The following is a 7,166-nucleotide window of genomic DNA, read 5'->3' as shown; positions in this document are numbered from 1 at the left end:
GTAATTACAAATTTTTATATTCCCCCAAATAAGCCATGATATTTTTCACTGCAGCGCCTTTTACAGGCTATTTCTCCTTTTTAGAATAGATGTGTCCACACTTGTGTATTAGGAAAATGCATATTTATTCTTCATGACCCAGAAATAGTGTCTTTTTATTTTTAATTTATTTATTGTTTCCTCCCTTTCCCTTTCTCCCAGAGAAATTTGATCATCACTGTCACTTTTGTTGTCACTGTACCTTACACTTACTTTGTTAAAATATTTTATCTTGTAGCTATTTACTTGCAAGTCTGTTGGAATATGAATGGGAGTTCTCTAAAGTTCACTTTGCCTATACATTTGTTCTTTGTCTGAGTTTCTCTGAAGTTTTTCATGTCTATCCCATAGTGGTTGCTTAAGTGTTGGTTGAGAGACTAGATGATCATTCACTACAAGGTTAGATGTAAAAGATGACTTTTTCTAATGTGAACAGGAAAACAGTGAAAAAAAACGACATCTATATAAGCCAATTCCATCATATTTCATATAACTGTTTCATTAATAGCTAACATCAATATTAGCATATTTCTTCTTATGTTAACCTGTGGATTACTTGACTATGAAGTGTAGTTGTTGAACAGTAACACATTTATAGCCATGTTTACATGGCTCTAAATCTAGCAAATTCTCTTCAAATTTTCACAATATACAGCAAGGTATTTTCCTAGGATGCATTTCTTTTAATGTCTACAGCACCTGGTATTTCTAGGTGGTCTCCCATCCAAGTACTAACCAGGTCTGGCCTTGCTTAGCTTCCAAGATCAGCTGAGATCGAGCATGTTCAGGGTGGCATGGTCACAGACCTAAGATGCATTTTAACTGTGAGATGATTCCAGATTCATCAATTTGCTTAGGAATGTCAACTGGACAGAGATGCATTGCTGGTGGGACTCGGAAGCAGATCCATGACATTTATGCCTGATGGGGTTTGCTCTCTGTAGAGATTCTGGTGCTCCACCTAGCCCCAAATTCCCTGACCACAAAAACTTCCTATGAGTTCTCATTCACCATGTCTCGCTCCTCATTAGTATTTAACGCATTTACAATTTTACATGTATTTGTGGGATTATCTGATTAATTTTATTCTCTCCAAATAGATTATAAACTCCTTAAGGGCAAGAAATGGATCTCTTTTACTCACCATGGGATATATGATATCTAGTTCATGATTAATAAATATTTGATAAATGGACATATACATGAAACTAATGCCCTTTTCCCATTATTGAAATATTGCTTGATTCCAGTAATTGCTTGGAATACAGTACCATACCCCCCAACACATGAGGCTGCAAAGTGTTACTTTGAGCCCTTCCTGCAAATGCATCCTTGGTTAGAAAAAAACAATAATAGGAATAAAAACAACAGAAACAACAAAATAAAGGCATTAAAAACAAATGTGAGTTAGCAGGGGTAACAATGATGATGATTACAGTTTGAGGCCCCACAAGGTACTAGAGTTGATTTTGTACAACATTCCAAATACATGTCACAAACTCCCAGCTCAGTTGTAACAGTCTACTTTACACAGAGAAAACTGAATCTTAGGAAGGCAACTCATTTACTGACTTACTGATGAAACTCAGACCTATTTTACAATGCAATGTCACTCTTCTAGGACCCTCCTTCTACATTTCATCTATAAGAGCATTTCTAAGCTAAATTTAGATCCTAAAAGGTAGACATTATTGATAGTTCTGAAAAGCATCTGTAATATTATACAATTATATATTTGTTCATGACCCTTTTTGATCTCTTGCTATATTTTATGCTGCATCGAGCAAGGAAGAGAAAGCATTTTTAGGCATTTATTTCTGAAATTACAGTGTAGCACACCATTATTAATATAATGGTGCCTGATAAATGTTGGCAGGAGTGAAATTTAAATGTTTTGCTATCTTTCATCATCATAAAAAAAAAAAAACAGGTGGTATTCATTTAAGCAAAAGAAAATATTAACCTACTCATCATGGCAAATGTGAAAGATTTCATTCCACCTGTTTCTAAATGCATTTCTTCTCTTCATATATCTACAAATCTCTGAAGATGAAAAAGCCCAGCTTGGTAATATTAATTAATTGGTATTTAATTATATTACTCTATTAGAGTATATTGTTATTATAAATGTTATAATCCTCAAATAAATGAATTAGTGATTATTCATTATCCATATTATATACATAATTTTATTTACAAATTATGGAGCCATTTGAGGTTTTGGAAACATTATTTAATTTGCAAAATAAGTCTCTGTAAAGACTTTCATCCCCTAAAGCATGAATATTTAACAAGTTGAGAAGAACAGTGGTTAGTTTTTGAGATTAAATGTCTTAGTGCTCTGCAATGCCTTGGTCACTCTGGTTTTTAAACCCATTCTCAGAAAGCATTCAGAACACGTGTGTGTGTGTGTGTGTGTGTGTGTGGTGCATGCAGCACACATGCACACACTCATGACTAGGAAATGGGAAGAGAGGAACCACTTAAGCCTTACTTATTTTGTTGCTACCAAAGCTCTCCCAGTATTTCTCATAACTAAAAGCCTGATTAACATTTGCTGAGATCTTCAGCTTTACTAAACCCAGCTGAATCTGGCTTCACAGCACAGCACCATAGTGAAATAGATAAACATGGAGTTTGTAGACTCAATTTTCTTTCAAGTGCTAGCTTTGTCACTTAATGAGTTTAATATTTTGGGGAAATAATTTGTTTTCACCTGAGCTTCTGTTTCTTCATCTATAAAAAAAAAAAATGAGACTAACAATAACAATATTTTCGAGAGCTTTCAATGAGTCAATGACTATAAAAAATGCTTTGTGAATTATAAAACATAATATTTACGAGCTTTATTTTGAAGTCCAGAGAGAGAGAAGCAGCTTGCTAGGATTTCTGTAGTTGTTAACTACTGAATATTCTTAAAGAAATGAAGAAAAACATAGGCTTCAGGGTCTTATAGAACTGAGCCCTATAATTCTATTATAGGCATGTGCTCTTGGTAAGTTACTTCACCTTTATGATTTTTAATTTTAACATCCGCAAACTGAAAACAAAATTCTCCTTTGAGAGTATTCAATAATAAAATAAAGGTGAAGTTTCTGGCGTATGTATTTTTTAAAGAATCTTTTTTGCTCCATGATTGCAATTTATACTAAGAGCTGCAGAAAACTCACTGGATTCATGATTAATAAAAAAATAATAATAATATAAAAACTGAAAGGTAAAAATAAGATAAAAAAAAGAAAGAATTCTAAAGATGATGAACAGTATCTTTATAGTTTGTGTAGGAATAAATTAGACTTGAATTTAATGGGTTGCCATGACAATTGAACAGTACTTTACCTTTCGATGAGGACATTAAACAAAAAGTGGATGAAATACAGAGCATATACAGGTATTTCTCTGGGGGAATTTGTGGGTTTGTCTTGTCTTTTGTGTAGATGAAGGGCTGAGGGAGATAACTGAATGACATATTTCATATTTTCAAGAAGATGAGGAAGAACTAGCTTGTTCCTCCCTTTAGAAGTAAAATGTCAAACAAATAAATGGAAATGTAGCTTTGTACCATGTGTGATTTGGAGATGATTCATAGCCTTAGACCCATCCTAAGTTTAGGACGAGAGCCTGGCAATTTTCTTCCCTAAAGCGCATTTGAACAAGTGTGCTTTTAAAAATAACTGCAATAAAATCTGAGGTTTCAGGTCATAAACTGTTTACTGCGAGTACCCTGGAGGAAGACATGGCTTTCCTAGTACTTTCCCAGAAATATCTCCCATAAGATCACCTTGCCAGGTGGTCTCTGACCCTGTCCCATAGCCAGACACCCATTCTCCAAGCTAATTTAAACACCCTCCTCTACACACCTTTTATATGCTCATCACATAAAGTACTGATGTCCTATGACTTCTCTGTCCTCCACCAGAACATTAATTTTTAGGGTATGTACACACTAAACTCATTTTTATCTTTTTATTCCCCAAACCTAGCAAATAACCAAGCACAGGAGCTCAGAATTTGCTAGATGAATGAATGAACTGCTATGATTTTGCTTTATACTTTTTGGACACGTGGGGTCTCGTCATTACCCAAAGCAAATTATCAGAGATAGCAACAGACAAGCAATATAAAGGATTAAAATAACAATTTAAATATTTTGCCTTTGAACGCCCTCAACTAGAGATGTTAGTGGTCCTTAGCTCATTGATAGTGTGGTAATCAAACTAAAACTATAATAATTAAGATGACGTGATTTCTCAACATCAGACTGTTTTGAACTCACATTCTATCTTTTATTTACCAAACCAGGGAACACAGTAGGATAAATGGACTTGAGATGGGAAGATGGTGGGAGTTTATTAAGTCATTTAGGGGATAGCAAAACTTAACCTCACAGTATATTTTGAGAATACTTTAAAAGATGGTATATCAAAGTTATAGCTCAGTGATTAACATACAATATATTTATGTTTTTTTCTTACTTCCAGTTCATAATTTTTGCTGTGTGTTTATTATGTGTGCTCCACTGCAATTGCATAAAATAGTCTAAGACATCGAAAGGAGTCCTGATTCATGGAAACTTCTAAAGAAATCAGAGTTTCTTCTGCAAAGATATAGAATGCCTGATCTAAAGATTAGGCTAAGGCTTAAAGAATATCTATCTTTTGTATCACATTGTGGCCAAGGCTTTGGAGACATAGAAATCTGGGTTCATGTTTGGACTCTGTGATTTACTAGCTATTCATTCTCTTGTAAGTTATGCAAAGTCTCTAACCCTCAGTTTCTTCATCTCTAAAACAGGGTTATGAATCATTTCTCATGGGATTATGATAACGATTAAATTAAAATTGATTTCTGTGAGTCCTGGAATTACATTTATTTTAGTCACTGCCCATGATGCTGGATCCTGGCAGTGCCTCGATGCATATTTCTGGAGTGAATTATCAAATAGGACTGTTTATATGAGCCTCTTCATGCAAACTAGCTCAGACTGAATTTCTGTAGCTGCCACCAAAAGAGTCCTTACTGATAAGAGAAACTGCTTCAATTCGGATAAAGCCGATAACTATTTTTCTTAGAAGAGTGACTATTTATCACCTTCTTTACCTTGCCCATAAAATTACCTTAATCTCAATGTCAGTTTTATATCTAACTTAAATATCTTTTCTATTTTCAATGTTCATCTAAAAGACTATTAGCAATGAACGACGCTTTCCTGTTCTCCAAATCCTCTCCAACACTTGTTTTGTTTTTGATGATAGCCATTCTAACAGGCATGAGGTTTTATCTCATTGTTGTTTTGATTTGAATTTTTCTAATCGTTAGTGGTGTTGAATATCTTTTCATGTTCCTATTGGTCATCTGTAAGACTTACAAAATGTCTATTTAGATCCTCTGTCCATTTTGTAATAGGGTTGTTTGATCTTTGTTGTTGAGCTGTGAAATAATAAAATAAACCAATCAATAATAATAATAATTTTAAAAACTCATAGAAGCTGACAACAGATTGGTGGTTACCAGAGGGGAAGGTGGGTGGAGGGTGTGTGAAATTGGTAAAGATGATCAATTGTATGGTGATGGGCGGAAAGCATGATGTACTGTATGTGGATGTTAAATAAACAATGCTGTACCCTTGAAACGTATAATGTTGTAACATATGTTACCTCATTATAAATAATAAATAAATAATAAATAAGGCAATCTACAATAAACTTTTTCTCTTCATTATCTTAATGTGATTTTTTTCCTCTTTTGAATCTCCAAATGCTCCTTATATACTATTTTGCAGTGCAACTAAACTAAATATGACCATATATAGTAAAGCTATATTTTGCCTCTCCCAATGCTCTACCAAAAACTGTCCCTGAATGATCACTACACTTTGCACAGAATCCTATTATCATATAGTCTATACAATACTGTAATCATACCACATACTACTTCATAATTGTAATGGGCCAGAATTTATTAAACCCAGTACACCTGACTGCCCTTCAATAGAGGTTTAGTGACTGAAGTATTTTTTTTTTTCTTTTTTCTTTTCCTCTAGGAAACTAAAATATTTTCCTGGACAAATCCTGATGTAGTTAATGTCTATAAAACCTCAAAAAAGATAAGCAAAAACAAATACACAACAAACAAAAAACAGGGACCAGGGAAAAACCTACTAATTGTCCTCCCATATCTGTTCTTCCCTTCTTCCACAGTAATAGAAAACTAATTTTCAGCAGGGTATAAGGCTAGCCAGACTAAAACTAAATTTTCTGACCTCTACTGTAAAGTAAGGTCATGTGATTGAGTTCTCCAATAGGTTAGCCAAATTGTGCAATTGTAGCTCCCAAGAAGTTCTTCAAAAAAACAACTCTCTGTATTTTTTATTCCTTATTCTTTCTCCTTCCTTAATCCTGCTGTCTAGACTATAAATGTGATGGCTGGAGATCCAGCTGTCATTTTAACTCACGAGACAAGACTATGAAAAAGTAGCAAGCCAGATGAAGCTGTGGTCCCTTCCTGGAGCAGAGCTGCTGTATCATTCTTGACTGTATATGCAAAGTATTTCACACAGTGAATGATAAATGAGTATCATCCTTTGCTTAAGATGCGGTTACCCTAATAACTCATTAGCAAATTATAACGTACTCAAAAAGTCTTTCCTCGATTGTCTTCAGAGTTGGTTCTTATCCGTACATCTTCAATGGTTCACCTTCCTTGGAAATGCTTAGGAATAAAATGGAGATTTTTCAAACAGTACTTTTTGAGAATGTAGCCAGGGAAGCATAGCCCAAGAAACCATCAAAACCTTGTAATTAGTCAAAACAAAATGCTTTATTTCCCACTATGTCATCAGCAGTATGCCATGGAGTTTGAGGACAAAAAGTGAACTCTTTGCCCCCCCCCTCCTCAAGAGCATGTAATTAGGGGATAAAGACATCTTTGTGTCTGCTAGCCTGTGGGATTCAGACTAAATATACTGAAATTCAGAAAAGAATAACAGAATTTGGGTCTTTTGTAGTCAAGGGCAAGATTTAGTGGGGGATATTTGGTTATGCTTCCCTGGCTACATTCTCCAAAAATAACTATTTGCAAACTTTTTATTTCATTTCTAAACCTTTCCAGGGATGAGGAACCACTAA

General features: G+C 34.4%; 1 pseudogene; it reads right to left on the bottom strand.

Annotated features, from left to right (window-relative positions):
- Window positions 1-726: 726 nt before the first annotated feature.
- LOC118603057 lies at window positions 727-845 on the bottom strand (annotated as a pseudogene).
- Window positions 846-7,166: the final 6,321 nt, after the last annotated feature.

This window comes from Rousettus aegyptiacus, unplaced genomic scaffold (genome assembly GCF_014176215.1).
Source record: "Rousettus aegyptiacus isolate mRouAeg1 unplaced genomic scaffold, mRouAeg1.p scaffold_m13_p_5, whole genome shotgun sequence".
Lineage (NCBI taxonomy): Eukaryota > Metazoa > Chordata > Mammalia > Chiroptera > Pteropodidae > Rousettus > Rousettus aegyptiacus.
The sequence above is the reverse complement of the archived record's forward strand: the minus strand, read 5'-3'. Positions and strand labels throughout refer to the sequence as shown.